Below are 12,441 nucleotides of genomic sequence, written 5' to 3'. Positions count from 1 at the left end.
GATGTGTGCATTAATGGTGAACAATATTCAGGCATCACTATTTTTTCAGCACAATTTGGTCCAATAACATTTCTGCGTCTTCAGGTTAACTCTCTGCCAGTTGCACATAATAATATATGTTAACAACTAAATATTCTTTTGAGACATGTTCTGGAAGGGACAGATATATTTAGAGATTGAGCTCAGGGAAGGGAAGATATAGAGAGCCCCTGGAGAGGCACCAGCAGTCATATCCGAGGTTCTGCTGCAAGTTGTCAAATAAACTCTACCAGGACAAACATATAAGATGACCTTATTTTCCCCCTACAGTAGCTATACTCCAGCAGGCTCAAAGTCTGGCTCGAGTTTAAGAGTTAAATTCATGACATTGTCCTTGTCTGTTGAGAACTGCAATAGTTATGCAATTGCCTATGCAACAAATCTTTTCATTATGGGCTGGAGTATGCTGCCTTCTTACAAGCTGAGGTTTCTTATTAACTTCCTAAATTTAAATTGTTGCTCTCGCAAAAGAACTCAAGTCCAAATGCTCATTACTATTTTTAACATGTAAAACTATTTCCAAAACAGAAAACAATTGTGAATTAAAGAATTGTGAAAGTTTTATGGCTCCTCAGCGCCAGAAGCTTTCTTAGTAAAGATGTACCAGATAATGGAATCAAATCATATTTCTCAGAGAATGCTGTATTTGTACTTTGCTTAGTGGAAGATTGCAACTGAACAAGGTTGCCTTGTTTGCAAGATGAAAATAGATCCTCGCTTGAAGCATAATATATGACACAGTTTATTCAGTTTGCATAGCCTGAAATAAAGAGAAAGGTGCTTGATAATGCTCTAACTTTTGCTGGAGTGTAATTTGAGAATAAAAAAAAGAACATCCAAAGCACGTTGAAAGCTTGTAAAATACAAATAGAAAATGCTGAAAATATTCAGCAAGTTAGTCAGCATCAGTGCAGAGAAGAAATTTAGCATTTCAGGTGTAGATCCTTCATCAGAACTTGAAAGCTTGCAGAATTGGTTCAGAACTTACAATATTTCAGCATGAGAATCCAGATGGTGTAGATGCTATATTCATATAGTACAGAATAAACTCTTTTTATGAGGACAATGATCCTGCGGAGAATCAGCCTGATGCTACTTCTCAAGATGAATGTTTGGATAAAATAGCCACCCTACTTCACAAATTCTCGCAAAATTCTCTGTTGAGTGGGGTAATGATACAGACCACGACAACAATTATAAGGGTTACACAATACAGAAAGAACATGCACTATCACACCAATTCACATTGCTCGTTTGCTTTCCAGAAGTTGTCTAAAAATAGGAGCTTTTGTGTTATAGTCAACACATTTAGTGAAACACCCATGCTTCACCAATCTCGACCAAAATGAATATCACTTGACTCAATGATTAAGCCTGATCACTAAGATTCAATAACTACATTGAAATTGAAAGGAAGGAATGAAACCAAGTATTAAAAAACAATCACGCAGAGTGTGAGCATCGTTGGCAAGACTGGCATTTATTGTCCTTTTCCGTAGTTTCCCTGAAGTTGACACAACGGAGTGGCTTGCCAGAACACTTCAGAGGGCAGTTAACTGTCAACCTGATTGGTGCAGAGCTGGAGTCACATCTGGGCCAGATTGAGCATGGATGGTAGTTTCCCTTTCATAAAGGACAGTGGTGATAAATTTGCTTTTTAAAAAATAAGACAATGGGGGAAAGGTTCGTTCATGCAGTGCCACTCCAAGCAGCACTATAAAGGCTACATCAATTCTCCAGGGTAGACAGCACTGTGGACTGCTACCTGCGCAGCTTCTTTCAATGATATCAATGAGGAATGTCAGGCAGGTGGTATGGCGCTGCCTACCCCCAGAGAATTGATGTAAGTCTGCGTAGTGCTGCTGATGTGAACAAATTTTCCTCCCAATATCTTTATGGTCTGAATTCTCAAACTTCATAGTGGTAATTTCAAGGCCTATTCTCCAGATTATTAGTCCAGGTTTCTAGATTGCTAGTCCGGTAATATAACTACACTGCTGTATCCAAGGTGCATCACGATTCATACCAGGAAGGATTAGACACTAAAACAAGAAATGCTGGAGTCACTCAGCAGGTCTGGCAGCATCTGTGGAAAGAGAAGCAGAGTTAACGTTTAGGGTCACTGACCCGAAACGTTAACTCTGCTTCTCTTTCCACAGATGCTGCCAGACCTGCTGAGTGACTCCAGCATTTCTTGTTTTTGTTTCAGATTTCCAGCATCCACAGTATTTTGCTTTTATTATAGGATTAGACACTAGGTTGATATAAATACTTCTCCACACGGACGAAGGAGAAAAAGCAGTCATGCACCTCCTAGTGGTGTCAGGCTCTAATGTGCATTAGCCATGGCTTTGAATAAGTTTCCTCCTTTGTATCTTAAACAGGGAATGCTAAGTAGCCTGGAAGACACTAAGAAAGAAAAAATTTAAACAGAAATATAATGTGGATAAATATTTTAAAATTATACAGCAAACATAGTAAATGTAGCCAAAATGTTTAACCATAGTGAACATCACAGTTCAGCCTGAACTTATACTCAGCCATGTTGAAATATATACTCTTCCGGACAAGAGTCACTGCATGGGAAGCAGGAGACAAGGCTGCTTTATCTCAATCCCGACCCCAGAGTTAGTTGTCATTCTCTGCCCTGGTGGCAGTAAGACAAGTGAACTTAAATCCATAGTGCAGGATTAAATTACATTTCTTGCAAAACGCAATACACCACGCCTGTATCTATTGAACAATTTCCCTGGCACATATTTTGTTACATACTGCAGAGCATATTTATCAGGGTTCCAAAACAAAACTGGGAAATGCAGCAAATACCACAGTCATAAGATTATACAACCAAAACATTGTGCTGCAGCACTATGGGAAGATTGAAAAAGTGAATATCCAGACAAGTGTGATAAATCTAAAATTAGAAACAGACAAACAAACAAAGCTGCAGTTTACTCATGAGATTCATGAACCACAAGTTTAATACTCAATAGTTTCTGGATGTCCTCTGCTACCCAAGATAAAATTACAGCTTTGCACTCACTTTGACCATCTAAAATTTATAAGGTGTAATTTTAACCTCTCCACGATGGGTGGGAGATGGGGGTGGGGGGGGGGGGGGGGGTTTGTGGGTGGCAGTGGTTAAATTAAAAATGTGAAACCCAAACCTAACCCACCGCAAATGCTCCTACCTCCGGTTTAACTGTGGTAGGTTTGGGATTTGCTGAGTAACCCACTCTGAAGAGGCAGTCAGTAATTATAACATTTACATGAAGCAATTCTTGTTCCTGTGATTTTGGAATCTATTTGAAATTAATGGCTCGGGAAACCCAACAGCTAAAAAGGAGACAGGAGCTACCAGATGCAGCAGCTTTCCCAGACTGGCTTGTTGACCAGGAGGAGCAGGACAGCTTTCCTCAGCCCCTCAAGCAACTGTTCTGCTGCAATTCCTCCCTTCCCACAATCCGTCCCTCCCCTCTTTGCTGCTGCGCTCTGAGCCCCCTCACCAACTCCTAATCTTCTCTGATTGCTGGGGGCCGTCTCCAACTGTCCTCAGCAGTGGCCTCCTACTGCAAACAGCCAGCCAGCCTTTAATCTATCTGGCTGCTGGGCTGGGAAGGGAGTGAAAAATTCTAATGAGGTCTTGCTGTTAAATTCGGCAGGTCCTCTTCATTACCGGCATTTACGCGCTTCGCCTGTCACAGATACTGGGGCCAGAGTGTCAGTAAGATTAGAGGAGTCAAAGAACTTAAAACAAGAAATGCTGGAAATACTCAGCAGGTCTGGCAGCATCTGTGGAGAGATTAGCAGAGTTAATGTTTCAGGTCAGTGACCCTTCAGAACTAGCAGATATAAGAAATGTGAAAGGTTTTAAGCAAGTAAAGCAGGGGTAGGGCAAGATAACAAAGGAGAAGGTATAGATAGACAAGGTCACAGAGAATAACTGACCAGAAGATCATGGAGCAAAGGCAAACAATACGTTAATGGTGTGTTGAAAGACAAAGCATTAGTACAGATAGGGTGTTAACGGACTGAAAACTGAACAGCCACAAGTACAAACATGAAAAAAAACAGTGGGTAGGCAAACTGAACAAACTAAGATAAAATAAAATAAACACACAAAAAATAAAAGTAAAATGGGGGGGCCCGCCATGCTCTGAAATTATTGAACTCAATGTTCAGTCCGGTAGGCTGTAGTGTGCCTAATCAGTAAATGAGATGCTGTTCCTTGAACTTGCGTTGATGTTCACTGGAACACTGTAGCAATCCCAGGACAGAGATGTGAGCTCAGTCTGACAGGCCCCCATTTTACTCTTATTTTTAGTTTTTTTTCTTTTTTCTTTAAAAATTTTTTTTATGTTTATTTTATTTCATCTTAGTTTGTTCAGTTTGCCTACCCACTATTTTTTTTTTCATGTTAGTACTTGTGGCTGTTCAGTTTTCAGTCCGTTAACACCCTATCTGTACTAATGCCTTGTCTTTCAACACACCATTAACATATTGTTTGCCTTTGTTCCATGACCTTCTGATCAGTTATTCTCTGTGACCTTGTCCTATCTACACCTTCTCCTTTGTTATCTCTTGCCCCACCCCCGCTTTACTTGCTTAAAACCTTTCACATTTTTAATATCTGCTAGTTCTGAAGAAAGGTCACTGACCTGAAACATTAACTCTGCTAATCTCTCCACAGATGCTGCCAGACCTGCTGAGTATTTCCCCTGAGATCTCATCCCCACATCACAGTTGCTCCATAATTCTCCACATTTCAATCCGTCTTTTACAGACCATCACAGAGTCCTCTTGACCAAAATAAAAGACATCACCAAAAAATCCATCCCATACCAACTTTATGCAACAATTCCAACAAAACATAAAACTGAACTATTTACCTTTAGGGCATTCCCAGCATGGCTGCTGACTTTCTCTGCTAGAGACTGCAGATGACCTTGCAGGAAGAGCTTGAGAAGCTCTTGGCCTTGAGAGCCTAGCTTTGGACTGCTTTGCCTTGGCATGGGAAACAGCAGTTTGGGCTGGCTGGCTGAAAGGCAATAGTAAGGGCAATGGCAGAGTGGCAGTGGTGGGAGTACGAATGCTGTCATCTTGAGACAGGCAGCAGGGTTGTTCAACATGGAGCTACTGCCACTCCCATGGGATGGCACCTCAGCAATCCTGGCAATCTGTTGGAAGACAGATTGCTGGACTGCTGTGAGAGCCTATATGCCCCTTTGAGCATGATGGCAGCAGTTTGAGCCTGCAAGGCACCAAGCTGGGCTTGCATGGCAACACGGATCTCATGATCACAGTCTGAGCGGCCACTACGGCACTCAGATGTTGGGTAGCTTTGTGCGTGCTGCAATGGAAGCGGAGACATTGGTGACCAGATGTTGCATCATGGTTGGGTCCACAAATGCGGTCATGGAGTTGGCCACCAATCTTTGCATGATGCTCTATGCCAAGTTGGAGCTAGACTCTGCCATGCTCCTTGACAATGATGAGGGGCTCCATGGCAGGCCTGCCAATGCACCAAGCACGTCCATCAGCGTTTTCCTCTATGCCGCCCATCAAATTCCACATCTGAGTTCTCTGCAGTCGATCTCGTCTATGACCTCCGTCTCCAGTGAGCTGGAACTATCCTTTCCCCCAGCTTAGTGCAGCTCACTCCTGCCTGGTGACTCACCGCAGGCAGACCCCAACTCTATACTACCCTCTAAGGTATATACAGCATCAGTATTTGAACTGTGGCTCTGATCATCAGAACGAGTCATCAGAGGTCAAGTGTTTTTCTCGCCCTTCCTCCTAAGGCTGCACTTGCTGGCCAGCTGGCAAATCTTGGGTATCTGAAAACAAAAATGCAGAAGGGGAGAGTTGGGGTTTGGGTCAAAAGCTAAAGGTCCATGGTCACACCATATGCAGCTTCATGCCAGATAGCAGGATGAGGGTGAAGTGGAATTTGAAAAGTGGCATACGGCAGGAACATACCATCATGCTGCAAGTTCTCGGTGATGCTAGATTTAACATCTTCAGTCATAGCCGGTCCCATGATGTGGAGCATCAACTCCTGCAAAGGACTCAGGAGGTGCACGCGTGCCTACCTTTCACTGATTCTCTGCTGCACCCTGCTGTCACGCATGAATGTCAGTGAATGTATTGCAATGAGATTCTATGATGTGCCTGCCATAGCTGGAGGTATGTGGAAGCTACAAGAGGTGGGTGTGAGGCTTGCAGCACTGATAAGTGTGTGAGGGTGACGTGGAGTCTCTGAACGTTGGGCTTGAATTTGGATTACTGATGAGTGAGTGATGGGGGTGTAGTTCATTTAGCAGCATGAAAAATTGGTGGTGCGGTGGGTAGAGATGTCCTTTGGAGATGCATTCACTGGCGTTGACCACCCGTGTGGAGGTCATTGAATTCTTTCCAGCAATGCAGCCAGGTTCTCTGGGCCAGACTCTGGGAATTGACCTCTCTGGACACCTACCCCATTTCTTTTGCAGGGTGCATTGAGGGCCTCTTGTGGAAACATCGTATCTCTTTTTAAAAAATTCATTCATGGGATGTGGGCGTCGCTGGCCAGGCCATCATTTATTGCCCATCCCTAATTGCCCTTGAGAAGGTGGTGGTGAGCTGCCTTCTTAAACCGCTGCAGTCCATGTGGGGTAGGTACACCCACAGTGCTGTTAGGAAGGGAGTTCCAGGATTTTGACCTAGCGACAGTGAAGGAACGGCGATATAGTTCCAAGTCAGGATGGTGTGTGACTTGGAGGGGAACTTGCAGGTGTTGGTGTTCCCATGTATTTGCTGCCCTTGTCCTTCTAGTTGGTAGAGGTCGCAGGTTTGGAAGGTGCTGTCTAAGGAGCCTTGGTGCGTTGCTGCAGTGCATCTTGTAGATGGTACACACTGCTGCCACTGTGCGTCGGTGGTGGAGGGAGTGAATGTTTGTAGATGGGGTGCCAATCAAGCAGGCTTCTTTGTCCTGGATGGTGTTGAGCTTCTTGAGTGTTGTTGGAGCTGCACCCGTCCAGGCAAGTGGAGAGTATTCCATCACACTCCTGACCTTGTAGCCTTTTAGATGGTGGACAGGCGTTGGGGAGTCAGGAGGTGAGTTACTCACCACAGGATTCCTAGCCTCTGACCTGCTCTGGTAGCAATTGTATTTATATGGCTACTCCAGTTCAGTTTCTGGTCAATGGTAGCCCCTAGGATGTTGATAATGGGGGATTCAGCGATGGTAATGCCATTGAATGTCAAGGGGAGATGGTAATTGCCTGGCACGTGTGGCGCAAATGTTACTTGCCACTTATCAGCCCAAGCCTGGATATTGTCCAGGTCTTGCTGCATTTCTACACAGACTGCTTCAGTATCTGAGGAGTCACGAATGGTGCTGAACTTTGTGCAATCATCAGCGAACATCCCCACGTCTGACATTATGATTGAAGGAAGGTCATTGATGAAGCCACTGAAGATGGTTGGGCCTAGGACACTACCCTGAGGAACCCCTGCAGTGATGTCCTGGACCTCAGACGATTGACCTCCAACAACCACAACCATCTTCCTTTGCACTAGGTATGACTCCAACCAGCGGAGGGTTTTCCCCGATTCCCATTGACCTCAGTTTTGCTAGGGCTCGTTTATGCCATACTCGGTCTTCTGTTCGGCCTCCAGCAATGCATCGGAGAACCTAGGAGCCTTCTCTCTGGTCTGTTGCTCCATTTGTTAGCCTCTACCTTTTATCAAGGCCTTCCTGAGACTGTTCAAGCAGCTGCTGCTGCAGCATGAGTGCAGCTCCCCTTCAAGAGATTCTGGCTGCCTTTAAGAAGTGCAGGTTAGCTGTGTGTCGTGCTAGCCTGGGTGCTCTGCTGAGGGGGCAGCCTGTCTGCAGCATATTTTGTGCTCGGCTGCACTCCACAGTTATGTAGATGAGCAGACAGCACAGAGTTTGCATGTTGCCTTCCTCAGTGCAACCAGACACGGTGTAATCGCATATTGTGATGCCCTTGCCTGATGTTGATTCAGTTTTTTGGCACTTGCAAACATAACTATTATGAAAATTTACAGCAAGTAAAGTGTCTGAAAAGGAAGGATATAAATGGATGGAAAGGTTAAGAAGGAAAATAGATAGCTCCAGGTGAACTATTATGAGCGCAGGCATCCTGGGCTGATTGGGCCTCATGTGTGCTGTCATTTCTCATTATATGAAATGCTGTAACTTGTGTTTGAAATGTAAAATATACAAAACAATAGATCATGTCCAAAGTGAAGTAACCATTGTCATTTTGCAACTTTCTCACCTGGTCATAACAAACCATTGTCATTTTGTTTTGTTTTGTTTTTCTGCAAAAATATTCCTGCACCTTCAGGTCAGTAAAAGACAATCAGAGATATCACAGTAATTGACCTAAGTTTAAAACTGAACTCAATCTAAATCCCAAGAATTTTTAAAGCAGTGTTATTTTCCAGTAATCTGTTGCAGTTTCCTTGAAACTTGCTGTGGTATCCAACAATTGTTATTTACAACACTATTGTATATAATGAATAGATAGGAGTGATTACAATGAAATAACCTTATCACTGGGTTTATAAAATTACATCGAATCTCTAGCATAGAAACAAGCCCAACCAGTTTATTCCAGTGTTTACAATCCACACGTGTCTTCTCCCACTCTAATGACCTTGTCCCACACTGGGGGAAACTGGTGCATCACAAGCAAATTGATAAATCCTCTCCTCATTCAGCAACCATGAACAAACACAGCTAATAGGGGTTAGTGAATAAAAATCACAATCAAGAACGCTAGACCGCTCATTCCCCACCTGAGGTAACAGAAACCAATACTGTGCAGTTCCCCCAATTGTGACCACATAACTCAGCACAGATAAGAAGTTGAATGCAAGAACTCCTCCTAGTATATATGACTCAAAACCAAAGGATGCATTGTTATTTTAATTCATTGACAGGATGTGAGCATCGTTGGCAAGGCCAATATTTATCGTCCATTCTCAATTGTCCCAGAGAAGATGGTGGTGAGCCGCCTTCTTGAACCGTTGCAATTCATGTGGCATAGGTGCTGTTAGGGAAGGAGTTCCAGGATTTTGACCCAGTGACAGTGAAGGAATGTCGATATAGTTCCAAGTTAGGACAGTGTGCGACTTGGAGGGGAACTTGCAGGTGGTGGTGTTCCTATCCATTTTCTGCATTTGTCCTTTTAGGTGGTAGAGGTTGTGGGTTTGGAAGGTGCTGTTGAAGAAGCTTTGGTGAGTTGCTGCAGTGCATCTTGTAGATAGTACATGATGTGCCAGTGGTAGGGGGAGTAAATGCTCCATGGGGTACCAATCCAGTGGCCTGCTTTGCGCTGGATGGTGTTGCGCTTCATCAGTGTTACTGAAGCTGCATTCATCACGGCAAGCGGAGAGCATTCCATCACTTTTCTGACTTGTGCCTTGTAGATGGTGGGAAGCGTTTAGGGAGTCAGCTGGTGAGTCAATTGCCACAGAAATACCCAACTTCTGACCTGCTTCTGTAGCCTCAGTACTTCTATTTCTAGTCCAGTTAAGTTTCTAGTCAATGGTGACACCACTCTTCCCCTACCCGCCCCCCCCAGCCATTTCAGGATGTTGATGCTGGAGGATTCAAGGGGAGATAGTTAGAGTCTCTCTTGTTGAAGATGATCACTACCTGGTACTTGTGTGGTGTGAACATTACTTGCCACTTATCAGCCCATCTGAATCTTGTACGGGTCTTGCTACATGCTGGCATGGACTACTTCATTATCTGAAGAATGCAAATGGAACTGAATACTGTGCAGTGAAAATCCCCACTTCTGACCTTATGATGACATGAAGGTCATTAGTGAAGCAGCTAAAGATGGCTGGGCCTAAAACACTGCCCTGAGGAATTCCTGTAGTGATGTCCTGGGGCTGAGATGACTGGCCTCCACAACCATCTTATTTTGCACTAGGTATGACTCCAGCTAGTTGAGTTTTTTTCTCTGGATTTCCATTGACTCAATTTTAATGAACTCCTTGATGCCACACGAGGTCAACTGCTGCATTGACAGCAAGGGCAGTCAGTCTGACCCCACCTCCGGAATTCAGCTCTTTTATCCATGTTTAGACCAAGGCTATAATGAGGTCTGGACCTATGTGGTCTTGGCAGAACCCAAACTGAGTATTGGTGAGTATGTTACTAGTGAGTAAGTGCCGCTTGATAGGATTGTCAAAAACACCTTCCAACGCTTCGCTGCTGATTGAGACTAAGCTGATGGGATGTTAATTGGCCGGATTCGATTTGTCCTGCTTTTTGCGGACAGGACATACCTGGGCAATTTTCCACTTTGTTGGGTAAATACTTGTCTTCCAACAATTGGTTCGACTCCAAAAGGAAGCATTTTTTTTTTTTTTTACAAAAGATATGATGATTTGCTCAAAGTTTGATAAGAATCACAAATGGCTTCAATCTGCAGTAAAAAGATTACAATGTTGTACGGATGTGCTGGAATAAAAGTAGAATTTTGCAGTTTCCCATTAATTCCATATGAACTAGTTACATAGTCAAGAAAACCCGATACGCCAAATGGGTAATTTTTAATTAATCGGTGGAAAACTTACATTAAACTTTTAATGGGAAAACCCCTGGTTAACTGTTTAAAAAACTGGCAGCCAAGATGGCCCCGCAGTTTGCATCTGAAACATCTTTTCATATTCAAAAGACCCGGAGCCAGAGGTTTGAGCAGCATGGACCCAGGACAATGGCTTGCTCTAAGTGATTGAATTACCTAAAAGTGCTTCATTAGCACTACAGTCAAGGCAAACCCAACACCTTGACTTTGAAAGAGCAAACCCCCTCCAAGTGTAAATTGGCATCCTGAGGCCGATGGAGCCAATTCCTAACCTTGAATTTCATTAGAAGGTTCCAGAAAACCTGAAGCAGCCATATGACTGTCCATTTTAGGGGAAGCTGTTTTTTTTCCTCTTGGACAAAGAGACAAACAGTAACAGAGACTGCAGCAGCAAAAAAGCCTGTGTGCCTCCCTTTCTTTCTCCCTCTCTCTCCAGAAAACATCAAGTTTGAAAACCATCTGTGACTGTGGACCCTCCAAGCTGAAAGACTGCTATAGCCAAGGACCAGGGGAAGAAAGCCACATACCAGTCTGCCTTCAAGAAAGTACTGAGCCAAGCAGTCCAGCCACAAAGTTGACCATCCAAGGACTTCGAGAATACAACTTTAGCTGGAAGACCCCGAATTCCAACCCCACCAATGGTGTATTTAACTTTTATTTATTCTGGACTTTAATCCAACCAAAAAAAAAACAAACTTACTTTTCACTTTGTAATCTATTTGTGTGTGTGAGATTCTCACGTGAATGTGTGCATGAATGTGGAGTGTATTTTATTATTTTTAGATCAGTTTTGGATTGTTAAGTATAATAAACTCACCTCTTTCTTGTTTAAACTCAAGAAAACCTGTTTGATTGGTTCTTTCACGATCACACTAAAGGCACAAGGTTAAACACTCACTGAGGTGGTAAGCACAACCACTGTTTAAAAAAGGAATAAACCCTTTTGCAGTCAGATAACAGGAAGGGCAAGAGGGGTGACTGTGAACCCCCCTCCTCACTTGGCCATATCAAAAAACATTAATCTTAAGCAACAATTCCTTCAATCAGATTCTTATCATACACATATGAATCTGATAAAAATACAATTGGAATTGACAACTTTCTGCCTCTGGTCCATTTAATAAACACAATGACCGGGAGGTTCTTCAGACAGCTACCACTACTTCTCCAGAACTGCAGCAGAAACCCCATTTACATGGAATAACATTGGCAGAGCAGGAGGAACTCTGAGGAATTTCCTGGCCATACCATCCTGTGAAAAGCTGTAGCAATTGACTGTAAAGCCAGTTTTTTGAAATATGTGACATTTACAAGCACAAAGCTTTGCAATAGGAGGAAGGATGAATGTCACAGTTGCAATGATTAAGAATACCTTTTCAAATAACCTGAAAAAAATTGTATTTGCCAGATTCCCCTGTAGGGATCTGTCTTCACCCATTCATTTAGAGAATGAGAAGAACAGAGGGGATCTATTATGTCAAGCAGATCCATTTGGTGTATGTGTCTTTGCAGGGACTGATTTGTTTAGAGACCTCATCGTAGGCTACTGTCCCCCTCCCAATCTTTGCAGGAAAAAAATCACAAACTACTTTCTATTTACACACTGCATTCACTCATTAACGGAGTAGCATTAGCTGTAATCACTCTTAACTGATTTGCTAAAACTGCATCATTCTGGGACAGATTATTCATTATCACTTACTATCTATACATGGCTCCCATTTTAAGCAGTCTACTAAATTACAGTTCACTTTTTAAAATTGCCCATAGCAATGAAAATAAATTGAGC

The sequence above is a fragment of the Heterodontus francisci genome, chromosome 12 (genome assembly GCF_036365525.1).
Source record: "Heterodontus francisci isolate sHetFra1 chromosome 12, sHetFra1.hap1, whole genome shotgun sequence".
NCBI lineage: Eukaryota > Metazoa > Chordata > Chondrichthyes > Heterodontiformes > Heterodontidae > Heterodontus > Heterodontus francisci.
The sequence above is the reverse complement of the archived record's forward strand: the minus strand, read 5'-3'. Positions refer to the sequence as shown.